The following is a 14334-nucleotide window of genomic DNA, read 5'->3' as shown; positions in this document are numbered from 1 at the left end:
AAAAAACTTGTTCATTCCGCTGGCAGCTGAGTCGACTAGTTTCTCACGCTGTGTTTGTTCAGCCGTTTGTACACGTCTTTGCGGCCAACATTTCATCAAAGGTAAGCTCAAGTAACGTTACAATAATGATTAAAATACCCCGTTAACGTTACTTGAGCTTACCTTTGATGAAATGTTGGCCGCAACATTACTGTGTACTAGGGATGTTCATTTTGAAAAATTTCCAAAATCGATAATCGGTGAGAATTAACGATCAATTATCGATTATCGATTTTATTAATACTTAGAAAATTTTCAATATTTTCATTTTTTTTTTTTTTTTTTTACAAAATGAATGCCTATGGCAGAAAATACGAAAGACAACGTGTTCTCCTCAATGAACTCTTTATTTCAATGTGTCTCCTCTCCAACACTGCTGTCCCCGGCGCATGCCGGTGTGAATTTCCCATGTTTAAAACAGTTTTGTTGGCACAAAGGCCCGTGCCCAGCCAGAAAACTAGAGACTATATGAAGCTCCACCTCACGTTAGTCGGCTGTGCAATGGAGTGGGGCGAGGAGTAACGAATTCCACCCAAACCTAGTCCAAATTTTTTTTTTTTTTTTTTTTTTTTTTTTAATAATTAAAAAATCGATCCAAATGCCACAGGATCGATTCCAATCCTTAACGATCGATTATCGATTTTCGATAATTGATGAACATCCCTACTGTGTACTGTGTACTTTGATGGTAGAAAAAAAGCCATTTGCCCTCCCCAGCGACTGAACCACGTCTAATCGCACAAATCCACAACCTCCTCCTGTCTGAGTTTTCTTTCTCAGACGGGATTCTGTAAAAGCACAAGCCAGGCGTGTCTCCTCGTCGGTTAGTGCAACCGATAGCACAACAGGTATCCGGCATTTTGGCTGAACAAACACAGCGTGAGAAACTAGTCGAGGCGGCCAGCGGAATGAACAAGTTTTTTTTTTGACCGTCAGGTGGGCGTTCCCGGCAGCACGTAACGCCCCTTGAAAGCTATGAATTGAGATGATGAACGAGGAGGACAGGTGTCTGACTCTTGTATTTAGATGATGGAATGTAGGGCTGTCATCGACTCAGGATTCTGCCAGTCGAATCGGATTCGACTGTCCAATATGAATATTCAACTATTCTATACAAATATATATATATACATACATACATATATATTAGGGGTGTCACGATACACTCAGTTCACGATACGATACGTATCACGATACTGGGTTCACGATAACGATACGATACGATACGATTTTAACAATATTTTTTTAAACTTGAATAATGACAATATATGACTGGAAAAGTAGTATTTTATTTGAAATGCACAAATACAAAACATGCTGTTGTGGGAAATTGTTATTACAATAACAACTAGAAAAAACATGAGATTGGAGATAAGGCTTATCTTGAAATAGAATGAGTTACACGTCACTTAGATTTACTTTGAACTAAAAGGTTTCTCAGCAGTATAAATTCTCATTATGCATCTTCAGTTTTTCTTCAAACTCAAACAACAAGACTTTTCTTAGTCTATTTTTTATGCATCTTCAGTTTTTCCTGTCAAGTAAACAGTTTTGCCAGAAACTCAATTGAATGGTTTCTCTCCTGTATAACTTCTCATGTGTCTCTTCAGAGACTTGTTCAACTGAACTACTTTCCACACATTGAACTTCAACAAACAAAGACGTTTCTTTGTCTACTTTTGGAAGAAAAAAAAAAAAAAAAAAAAAAAAAAAAAAATTCACGATATGAGATTTCATCTCAACGATACATATCGTGACGTTTTACTATCGCGAAATTTCGTGGGACGATATATTGTGACACCCCTAATATATATACATATATATCTTCAGTGCTTATTTTGACCACATTAAGAGTCAATGCCACAGAGTGATGGGGACATTTTTGAGCATTTAAAAATCTATAAGAGACTGTATATGATCATGCAAGAATTGAATTGCCAATGCCGGGCTATTGGATTAAGGATTTGTCGGAATAATGAGAGAGGCAGAACACATATATATATATATATTTTAAATTAAGCTCTTATAGTCACATTTTTTATTTCGCCTTTTAAACATAAAAACAACATGTAGCCTACATGGATAACAACTTAAGCAGTTCTTTAACCTAATTCTCAAAAATGAATAGGCCTAAATCAATCTAACCAAGAATAAATTAACAAATGAAATTAAGATTGGAATTTAGATGGGGGGGGGGATGACTTTTAGAGGACAGCCGTAATAATAATAAATAATATGGCTAAAAGCCGGATCATAGTAGAGGAGGAAAAATCAGCACTATCACTGACCAAGCCCCATAATAATCCCAATGGGCCAAATCCACAGACTGCAAGAATTTAATCCCATTCATATCCTGCACTCACAGAGGAGGGGGGGGGGGGATCCCATTCATATCCTGCACTCACAGAGGGGGGGGGGGGGGGGTTGATGATGAGAATCTGTATGAAAAACAAAACAAACCCCCCTCTAGCACAAAGGGCAGATGTTCCAGGTTTGAACATTATGCTCATCTTCTTGTGGTGACACTGATCCTACTGAAATGCTCTGGTGTGTACACAAACCCAGGGACAGATGTCCTTCAGACGCACATTACTGTCAGACAGGACTGTCCCAGGCTCGTCAGACGCCACTCATGTCATCTGAGAGGCCTCAACAACACAAAAGCTTTCAGAGATGCCCAGGGATTAGCCCATCTCTGTCCATCACAGCCACTGGACACTGGATGGAGTGGCTATCAGGATAGTGTGGCTAACCGCCCAGTCGCAAGTTCTGCTCAATTTAGATTTATCGGACAATTGTTTTTATACCTTGGTTGAAACAGCTTTCTGTTGGAGGGAAATACAAGATGTACATACTAAATGCACTCTCCAGTGCTGTGCGTGTGACGTGTGTGTGTGCGACGTATGTGTGCGTGTGACGTGTGTGTATGACGTTACGTATGTGTGCGTGTGACGTGTGTATGTGTGATGTCTTTGATCTGCAATGAACTCAGAGGTGAGAGCGGTGAGGACAAGAGTGAGCTCCTTCACACAGGAATGATGAGACAAATCACCGCAAAAGGCAGCGGAGATATTTCACTGGGGAGGCAGCAGAGATATTTGACTGGGGAGGCAGCAGAGATATTTGACTGGGGAGGCAGCAGAGATATTTGACTGGGGAGGTTTGACTGGGGAGGTAGCAGAGATATTTGACTGGGGAGGCAGCAGAGATATTTGACTGGGGAGGTTTGACTGGGGAGGTAGCAGAGATATTTGACTGGGGAGGCAGCAGAGATATTTGACTGGGGAGGTAGCAGAGATATTTGACTGGGGAGACAGCAGAGATATTTGACTGGGGAGACAGCAGAGATATTTGACTGGGGAGGCAGCAGAGATATTTGACTGGGGAGGTAGCAGAGATATTTGACTGGGGAGGTAGCAGAGATATTTGACTGGGGAGGCAGCAGAGATATTTGACTGGGGAGACAGCAGAGATATTTGACTGGGGAGGCAGCAGAGATATTTGACTGGGGAGGTAGCAGAGATATTTGACTGGGGAGACAGCAGAGATATTTGACTGGGGAGACAGCAGAGATATTTGACTGGGGAGGTAGCAGAGATATTTGACTGGGGAGGCAGCAGAGATATTTGACTGGGGAGGTAGCAGAGATATTTGACTGGGGAGGTAGCAGAGATATTTGACTGGGGAGACAGCAGAGATATTTGACTGGGGAGGCAGCAGAGATATTTGACTGGGGAGGCAGCAGAGATATTTGACTGGGGAGGTAGCAGAGATATTTGACTGGGGAGGTAGCAGAGATATTTGACTGGGGAGGTAGCAGAGATATTTGACTGGGGAGACAGCAGAGATATTTGACTGGGGAGGCAGCAGAGATATTTGACTGGGGAGGCAGCAGAGATATTTGACTGGGGAGGCAGCAGAGATATTTGACTGGGGAGGTAGCAGAGATATTTGACTGGGGAGGTAGCAGAGATATTAGACTGGGGAGACAGCAGAGATATTTGACTGGGGAGGCACAGATCTGCATTTGGGAGGTTGGAAACTAGGGCTGGATGATAAAACGATATATACCGACGAGCAATACAATAATAAAATGGTTTGATAAAACTTTCGATTAACTCACGGCTGCATGAAAAAACCAAGAGCGATTCTCCTCCGTGAAACAGCCTATCATGTCCCTTGTTAATAGAGCGTGCTACGAGTGACACGGAAACAGCCAATCATTTAACAGGCAAACCCCGAGCGTGCACCCACCCGTGCACGCAGCTCGGCTGCTGCCTGGCCAGTGCACAATCGCCTGCTCTATTGATGCATGCGCAGCACACAAATGCTCAACTTCGCATCAACTGGGTTTCCATCCAAATGTATCGCATAATTCAAGCGAATTTTGTGAAAATCCGCAAAATAAAATGCGAATTTATGCATGTTTCCATTCAGTTTTGTTTAGCGAGTTTTGGGAGTCGGCAGGTTGAGCAGTCGGTGGCGCTTCTCGTCAGGAGGAGGCGTAACGTGCCTGTGTGCCTGACTCTCTATCAGCGGAGACCTGCTTTGATTGAGTCATCACCCGGTGACGGTGATGATCACCGTCCTCATCGTCGTAAAGTCGCCTTCAAAGCATGATGTTAGATTATAACGAACTAGTTGTGTGGCTTAGCCTTCCCAAATGTTGAGGGTCGTTTTTTAGAATTTAATACATAGAATTGGGAACGTTACATTCAATTTCATTCAGACTGCCTGGCGCTAATCGCCACCATTTCCCCCTGGAGTAGCATAAAGCGGAAGTGAAGTCACATCTGGTACGTCATCGTTAATTCGCAAAATCTGTTTCCATTGCAAAAGTTCGCATCGTCCTACTGTCGATACTAGGGCTGGCACGGATCAGAAAACCCACGGATCGGATCGCGTGACGGATTTTGAGCCACGGATCACGGATTTTTCGGATCAGCAAACAAATATATATATCAGATTTTTTCTCTCAAAATTTGATTTTCGATTACCGGTAGATTTTTTTAATACTATTATAATTCTCTAACCATTTGTTGCCCTGCACAGCTCAAAAAATATTTTTTTGTCATAAGTGACACAATGTATGCTTTTACTCTGAAGGCAGAACGACCCAACTTCCTGTTTTAGGTGGCACTGCTATGCCTAACTTCGTGGCTGTTGCTTGCACCAGCCACATGACACGGGTACAGACCTACAGACCAGACCGCAGGTCAGTCTGGAAATATAACGTTGATGCTACGTTAAGCTACTCAGTGGCCCCACGTGTTGTTTTGTTGTTATGTGTCCTAAGGCAACATTTCACCGTCCGGTGATAATGTGTTTGTGAAACGTGTGCGCGCGCGTGTGCGTGTGTGTGTGTGTGTTGTGGCTCTCGTTATCTGACTTGTGCAGCCCGCAGCACGCTGATCGCATTCCTGTGCTTTTTCAGAGGTGTTGAAATAAGTTTGTGTGACGCTGTCTTTAGTAGCCACTAGCCACAGCCTTCAGACATACTTTACAGCAGCGACAAGGGATGAGGAAGCTCACTTGTGCTTGCCATGATTATGCCTGTCTGTGTCTGGCTGCGCTGGGCGTTCTCATACACTAACGTTAAACGTTAAATGAAACGAAAGGGGGGGGGGGGGTCCGCGGACCATTGACGTTCCGAACCGCGTTCCGAACAGTGGGGGCTGATCCGTACGGGTCACGGATTATCCGTGATCCGTGCCAGCCCTAGTCGATACGCTGATAAATCCACCCCCTCCAAGCGTAAAAACATTTATGCGATATTTCGACCTTTATTCGAATTTCTGGTGTTTCCATTCAAGTTTATATTCGCATTTTGGGTAAATGCGAATATCCAGAGGTGGATGGAAACCCAGTTACTGTCACTGATGATGTCACAATGCCTATGACATCACTGATGATGTCACAATGCCTAAATCATCAGTGCCTATGACATAATCAGTGATGTCATAAGATGATTTTTGTCAATAATGATATCACTGATGATGTCATAGACAAATTTGTGACATCAGTGGGGCAAAAATTTAAAGACAGAGCCCACTTGCTCATTTTTTATATAAAAATAAAAGGAAGATTTTACTTCTCTAATGCACTGCATAGCTCAAAAAAGCTTTTTTCTCTAAGAAGTGAGTTCAAGTGACACAATTTATGCTTTTACTCTAAAGGCAGAACAGCCCATCTTCCTGTCCCATTCCGATCTAACGCTAGCCTAACTTCCTGTCTGTTGCTAGCTATTGCTAACTCTCACTGTGCAGTCTCTTGACAGAGAGGCTGGCTCCTGATGTTATTTACTATCAATGCATTACAGCCAGAAGCTGTAAAGCTAATCGGTGGTCCCAAATGCTTTTTTGTTGTGATAACGTGTCCTAAACGCAACGTTTCACCATGCGATGGTACAGTTTAGGGATGCACCGATATGAAAATTTTGGCCGATGCCGATAACCGATATTAACATTGCTGTTATGGCCGATAACCGATATTTACCGATGTCGATATGATCTGTATAAAACCACATTTTTATGATCATCACATTTTGTACATACTGAAAAACACATGTTAACACTGAATTTGAAAAAGTTATGCATTTCTTTATTTGCAAAGCCTTTGGAAAAGCCCATAAATCATAGATTTACTGCATTATTTCATATCAATGTGAAGAATTTGGCTGATAATGATAACCGATATTAACATTGCAACATCTGACCGATACCGATATGACCGACATGTTAAAGAATCGGCCGATACTGGCCGATACCGATATGATTGCCGATATATCGTGCATCCCTAGTACAGTTTCTGTGTTCGTAAAACGCATGTGTTTTGTCACCAATTTAACGTTAAGCTAACATTAGCTTGCAGTGCAAGCAGATTGCAAGTGGAGTGAGTCAGCAGTACAATGGTCAGTACAGCGGACTAGCGGTTGTTGTGACGTCGGTAAAACAATGCCGAAAATGAGGCCGAAGATGCCGTGAAAGGAGAGCTTGGGCGCTGCCAAAAAGCGACTGTGGTAAGACCAAAACACATCGCAGATTTAATTATTTTACATTACTATTTTGTCACTCGCCACGTGGTGGACGGACCTCTCAGTAGCTGTGTTTCCATTACAGTTTTTCGCAAAATAATTGCGATATTTCTACAACTTCGACAATGTACAATTGCGACTTGTAGGCGTTTCCATTGAAGTTTAGTTTGAGTGACGGCGCACACACCTGAACTTTTTTCCCCAGCTCCGCTTTTGCACAACACTCGTCTTTCTGCTAGGTTGCTGCGGAGGTTTTGCCACGGCTTATCGAACCCTTTCTCCCTCATTTTCCGCTCCTTTTCCAAAGGAGAATGGGTCACATGACGTGCAAATGCGGAAAAGTGTGTTTCCATTACACTTTTGCGATAAACTGCTATATCGACACGTCTGAAAAACCACCTCATGAGAGCGCAAAAACTTTTTGCTATATTTGGGAGGTTTTTCGAAATTTACGTGTTTCCATTACCCACTTTCTATTGCGATATTTAGATTTTGCGCATTTCTGATGGTAATGGAAACACGACTAGAGTCACTCGCCAAACGTAAAATCGACTCGCCAATGGCGCTTAATTAATTTCGGGCCCTGTTAAATGTATTATGGGATATGTCATAATAGGTGTATGCAAATTTACAATGGACACTCCAACCGTGTCAAGTTGAGACCATCATTAGCTAAAATCAAAACAATCTCCTTTTGAGGAAATCACAAGTGCAACGGAAAGTATGACAAACTATTTGGCCTACAGCAGCACAAAACACAAACTAATCGTAATAAATCGTATATTCCCTTCCCTTTATCAAATCTATTCTCTATGGAAAAGAACTGAAGGAAAGAAACACAGAACTTCTATCTGAGCAAATCCCCTGCTGTACCACTAAATACATTAATGCCATCCTTTTTTCTTTTTTTTTTTTATATATATAATTATGTCCAATAACAGTTAACTGTGAATCACAGCCAGTAGTGGTTGTAAGAAAACATTTAGACAAGTCATAGACATTAAATTTCACATCAAAATAGGGGACAATACAATTTCAACAGTTTATGTTGAATGTCAGAAAATAAGTCTAGTTTTCACATTGAGTTATATTCCTGTAGTGTATATATCTGGGTTCACTGGCTGATAGTCAAGATGTACCCCCTTCCCCACCATGTTGTCCTGTATCTGAGGTGCACACATTTCAAGGGGTTTTAAATTCAGAAAGTCGGTGCATTTTATCGATAGGCTAAATCAAAGAAATCTATCCTGCCAAGCCTGAATCCATCCGATGCTCGGCAGCTGTCTTCTGCAGTGTGAGAAAAGCAGTGATGAAAAAGGCTTTGAACGCCATCTTGTTCATTGCAGCTGCTTGGGCCCTGAATACAGGAACCCATTCATTCAAGGAGGCGGAGGGAGAGAGCCAGAGAGGGTGGGAGAGCCAGAGAGGGAGAGAGAGACGGAGAGGGAGGGAGAGAGAGCCAGAGGGGGAGGGAGAGAACCAGAGAGGGAGAAGAGGGAGGGAGAGTGCCAGAGGGAGAAGAGAGTGAGAGGGGGATGAGAGAGCGAGCCAGAGAGGGAGAGGAGGGAGGGAGAATGCCAGAGGGAAGAGAGTGGAGGGAGAGATGGGGATGGAGAGAGCCAGAGAGGGAGAGGAGGGGGAGAGCCAGAGAGGGAGAGAGTGTGAGTGAGAGGGAGGGACAGAGCCAGAGAGGGAGAGCAGGGAGAGGGAGCCAGAGAGGGAGAAGAGGGTGAGAGAGGAGGGAGAGAGAGAGAGAGAGGGGGGGGGGGGGAGAGCCAGAGAGGGAGAGGAGGGGGGGGAGAGAGAGTCAGAGAGGGAGAGGAGGGAGGGAGATAGCCAGAGGGATGGAGAGAGAAGAGAGAGAGCCAGAGAGGGAGGGAGAAGAGTGACAGAGAGAGCCAGAGGAGGGAGGGAGAGAGCCAGAGGGAGAAGAGGGAGGGAGAGAGACAGGGAGGGAGAGAGCCAGAGAGGGAGAGGGAGGGAGAGAGCCAGAGAGGGAGAGGAGGGAGGGAGAGTGCCAGAGGGAAGAGAGTGGGGGGAGAGATGGGGATGGAGAGAGCCAGAGAGGGAGAGCCAGAGAGGGAGAGGAGGGAGAGAGCCAGAGAGGGAGAGGAGGGAGGGAGCCAGAGAGGGAGAGGAGGGAGAGAGAGAGCCAGAGAGGCAGGGAGAGCCAAAGAGTGAAAGGAGCGAGAGAGCCAGAGATGGAGGGAGGGAGCCAGAGAGGGAGAGTCAGAGAAGGAGGGAGAGCAACAGAGGGAGGGAGAGAGCCAGAGAGGCAGCCTGGCGAGATGAATTCATCTTTGTGAAGCAGTAAACACAAATATGTACTGTCGCTCTTTTGACAAACACTGGAATAGTTCTGACTTGAGTAAGAAATGGGCGACTATCAGTAATGGATTCTTTAAATACATGGTGTTGATAACTTCGTCGTAAGGGACTAAAGGGAGACACATTGTTGTCTCTGTGCTGCTCAGCTCGCCTTCCTGCGACAACGCCTGAGTCGCTGCTGCTGCTAAATTGCCTTTCCAAATATTGACCACTAAATCCAGCCCAGTGGACTCCCCTCTTGGCGGTGTAGTGGATGGCCTTTGGTACTTTGTTGTTGTCAGTGAAGCTCACCCGTTGTCCTGGGCTAACGTTAGCCCATGAAGTGTAACGTTAGCGCGGCCAGGTGGGGCATGGCTACTCAGTTAACAACTTGCCCTGACACAGACCTGTGCTCGAGATAAACAGATTGTAAAGATCCAATTAGAACAGCTCTTTTCCACATGTTAAAACAAGACTAAGGCCAATGAGATTTGTCTGAAAAATGTGTTGTCAATCTGACGCTGCTTAAAGACTTACTAAACTAAATGGTTATTATTGTACCATAAGGCATAATGTTCATAGCGGTGCTTACTGCCCATATTTTCCATGCAATCTGACATCTGTGTTGCCACTTGCAACAAATGCCCATTTCTATTATTTTCTGCTGTAACGTTACTGTACATTCTAGGGAAGAGGACATGAACCATGCTAGCCAGTTAGCCATTTTCCTTTTAGCACTATCAGAGGATCGACTGCACTGGCAAATCTGCAGGCTAAACATGAGAATGCCGACATATATCCGTGACATATAATGGCCACAATCGACCTTGCTTACGAGTCATTGTATTCAAAACAGTCAGTCCATACAACGTGACGCTAAACCATTACCATTTAAATGGAAATGTGCTAAAGAAGTTGTGTCCACACAGCTGCGAACATCGGCATTACGTAAATAGCTACTTTCGCAAGGCAAAACATGAAAGCCTCGATTCAACCGCTTTTAAATATGAGCTGCAATCAACAACAACGCTGTGAATGTCCACTGATAGAACGTTAAAATGTTGCAATGTTGAAGATATGCACACCCAGGCTGTGGCCACCTCTGGCTAACTTGTATGGACTAGCTACAGGAAAGTGGGGTTGGTGGTGATTATGTTGGTGAAGTAGCCATTTTTAGACTCCCTTCACTGTCAACTGCTAAAGTTGATGCTACAGTTTTCTGTATGTGTTGAAGGGAAATCCAAAGTTTATTGGCGTAAGTCTGGCTTATGCAAGTGTAAAGTCGTAGCGACGTATTAATCATCTGACACAGGTTGTTTTAGGTAAGCCAAAAGTGAGCTAAAAAGGTTGCAAATGTGGACCAATTAACGTTAGCTTAATACCAGGTATCGTTAGCTATCTATAAAGCAAGCCAGTGAAAAAATGTGGGCCGACCCAGGGATTTATGTTAGCCACCATTGGGATTACATTTCAGACTTAATTAAAATCTACGCTGTATGCCTTCACAAGGGACACAATATTAATTAGATACTGCTAAAGTTAGACTGCGTTTCGCATAAAAAGAGGGAAAAAGAAACCCGGACGTTGAGCAGGGGTGCTAGCTAACTTATTGAGCTGTCACCAACTAACATTACCGTTAACATTCGCAAGTGCAACGGCTGGCTACCAACTAACGCTAGTAGCTACCAAATAACATACCTACTGGTATGTAAGGTAATTCACTAAATTAACGTTGCTGTTATTAACTGACAATTGGATTACCATAATGTGTTTTTGAGATGGCTATATTACAGTGACCCCCACCCACTTTTAGCAGCAGGCTAACGTTAGTTAGCTAACTTAGCTCTAACACACTCAACCCAATTTAACCCCTCTTGCTCGTCTTTCCAGCTCAATAGGCTAATCAACTGCACAGGCACAATACATTTTTTTCAGAGGCACAATGTCACGTTTCAATGCATTAGCTTACCCGCTTTCAGTCGAGGGTGTCCGTTGTTTATATCACATTGACTGGAAACAGCAAAAGCTCGTCTCTCCTCTCTCTGCCCAGGCCAGGCGCTCAGATTTAGCTGGTTTAGCTACCGAGGAGCGGCACTCCCCGAACCCAGTTTACACACCCGCCGAGGGGAAGACAGTCACACCCGGCACAGCGACGAGACGAGGCGGTGTTCACCCAGACAGACGTGCCAGAACCCCGGTCAAGCCTTCAGCAGATCCACAGCAACCTCCGACTCGAAGCCAGATCCCTTCTCGTCTTTTCCCTCCGTCGTCGTCCCTCTGTATCTTCCTTCACGCCAAGACCTCAGTGCTTCTTCCTGCGGCCATCAAACAGCAGAGATGGGCGCGGTAACCCTGCTGAAAGCTCTGGGAAACCCCACGTTACGCAGCGTCACAACGCACAGCCTGCCAAGCAAGGGTCGACTGGGCAGGTACCACAGACCACTCCAATGGATCATTTACCAGCGAATACTGCCATCTTTGGGAACACCAAACTACCTAAAACACTACTTGAAGGATAGAATATAACTTAATTCTTACGGCCGTAAATAGTTTAATCCAGATGTGATCTGACAACGAGCTTTTTTCCATGACAAGCTAATGGGCACTGGTATGAGCAGCCAGCACCATTGGTTGCCCAAGCGGGGACCTATAGGAACCCAGGGGTCCATGAAGGGGTCCCCAGAAAAATGGGGAATGGTTTAATTTATTGTACTTTAATTCACTAGAAATTATCCCAATTAGAGAATGTTTAAGATTGACTATTGTAATAATCACCACCATAAATAAACATGAACTAAAATCAGCCCATAAGGATCCCTGGGCATACCTTATCAAATGAGGTCTTTGGCCTAACCGTGACCACTGGTTTTCCGACTCTGGCATCTCCCTGTCAATGCATGCTATGTCTACGCTGCCTCATTTGCAACCCAAAATATAGACAGTCGCACAGATTTGACTACAGTACTGTGTGAGTGACCTTCCCTGACCACATCCAAATCACACCTTCGCCATATGCACGAGTGTACTCCCATGGGTGTCAGTTGGTATTTCTTACAGCCTGTATTTGGGTATGGCAAGAAGATGTGGACCACCATTACCTCTAAAAATGTAGTCTGGCGACGGAATCATTTGTCAGTCATATAGACATTGACCAAATATCTGTCAAATCATCAGTCATTGCTTCTGTAGCCTATTATGTTACTTTTGTGTCTTTATCATGCAGTCAACAGAATAGGTTTGAGAGCAAAACCTTCCAAGCAAAGTACATTTGTGATTAAAAATGTATGAATGCAAATCAAAAACTCTTGTTTGCAAATCAAATACTTTTGTTTGCGAATCAAACACTTGTTTGCTAATCTAAAAGTTTTGTTTGCAAATCCCAAAGTTTTGTTTGCAAATCCCAAAGTTTTGTTTGCAAATCCAAGGCTTGTGTGCGAATAAAAGTTGTTTGCTGTTGAGCTGAATGAAAGATGTTAGACACACATCTCTATTGGCCAGTCTCCACTGGCTCCACTCTGATCGAGATCAACAGCAAGCAAAACTTTTTGATTCACAAACAAAAAATGTATTTTACCTGCAATAAAACATTTTTTGATTGAAGTGTCGATAGTTTTGCTCTCAAATCTATTTTTTAATTGCATGATGAAGAAGACACAAAAGTAACTACTGTTTGTCCCCAGAAGTATTCTGGTGGCATAGCCTATTTAATAGGCCCTATTATATGAACTATTATACTTCAAGCAAATTAATAAATAAGGCTTACTTTCCTATAGTTGTGGATGGGTAGTACTACACACACGACACCAATGAACTGGATCATTGTCACCAGTAGTCCAGGTAGTGTTTAAAGCAGGGGTGTCAAACATACGGCCCGGGGGGCCAGAACCGGCCCCCATGACGGTCTAATCCGGCCCACAGCATGACTTTGCAAAGTGTAAAAATTGCAGAGGTCCTTCAGTCCAATGTGATACACTTGTGAAGGCTAAGAGGTACCAGGTTTCAGTAGCAAGTTAAATATGAAGTAGCCTATTCGTGTTTTCTGTATTCATCACTAAATGTAAACTATTTTCAGCAGCCTTGAATATAGCGAACTGCATAGTTGGCGTCAATTGTAATGCAGTTACAGACAGTATATTTTATACGATTGCAGCTGATACGATAGGTAGCTGAGATAACCCTATGTGAAACTGTTAAACCTATAATTCTTTACACTAAACGAAACAGGAACATTTGGAGGTGTTGTTATTTATAGGTTATTATGCATTGATTTTCTCTGTCTGGCCCACTTGAGACCAAAGATTGGGTCGCATGTGGCCCATGGCGTGAACTAAAATGAGTTTGACACCCCTGGAGGCCCGATGCTCGGAGGGTTAAGGCCGTTACCTGGAGACCTGGACCACATTGCCCTCCTCCGGGACAGCAGGGAGGGGCCCGGCCCGCTGGGGGGAGACGACTGCATCATCATCGCACCGCTCTCTGCTTTGGATCAAGACTCCAGAGAGAAGCGCTCTGTCTCCTGCAGTGTAACTATTTGTACTGGATCTGTTTGCTTTAGTAAACAGAAGTTCAGTCTCTGAATTGTAAGGCTTTTTAAATAGATAAGAGATGATTTCAGATTATTATTATTATTTTGTTCTTGAATTAAATTAATCCATCAATATACTCTACATCAGTGATTCTCAACCTTTTTCGTATCAAGGAGGACTCCAAATGTACTACATATTGGACCATGGACCCCCATTTGATGAGATTTTGTCTCACTGTTCATTCACCAACGTGTTAAATTTGTTTTCAGTCTAATTTCAGACCTCATTCAAATGAATGGGAAGTAAAAATCTGAACACTACAAACTCGTCCAGCTGCTTCTGATCTTGGTGAGTACCGGTAGTTTATATTCTGGCTTTCATGGTGGTCAAAAGCCGAATAACCCACATGTTCAAACGAAGTGCAATATT

General features: G+C 43.7%; 1 protein-coding gene across 1 annotated transcript in view; it reads right to left on the bottom strand.

The window, feature by feature from the left end:
* The window catches only part of LOC310781499 (guanine nucleotide-binding protein G(I)/G(S)/G(T) subunit beta-1-like), a 63613-nt gene extending 51896 nt beyond the window's left edge, over positions 1-11717 (bottom strand). The window contains exon 1 of the mRNA XM_083642139.1: positions 11349-11717. The gene's annotated coding sequence lies outside the window, so the exon portion shown is untranslated. The remainder of the gene's footprint in view (positions 1-11348) is intronic.
* Between the last annotated feature and the right edge of the window lie 2617 nt (positions 11718-14334).

This window comes from Poromitra crassiceps (genome assembly GCF_964638095.1).
Source record: "Poromitra crassiceps genome assembly, chromosome: 8".
In the NCBI taxonomy this organism is placed as follows: Eukaryota; Metazoa; Chordata; class Actinopteri; order Beryciformes; family Melamphaidae; genus Poromitra; species Poromitra crassiceps.
Note: the sequence above shows the minus strand (reverse complement) of the source record. Positions and strands in the feature narration are given on the sequence as shown.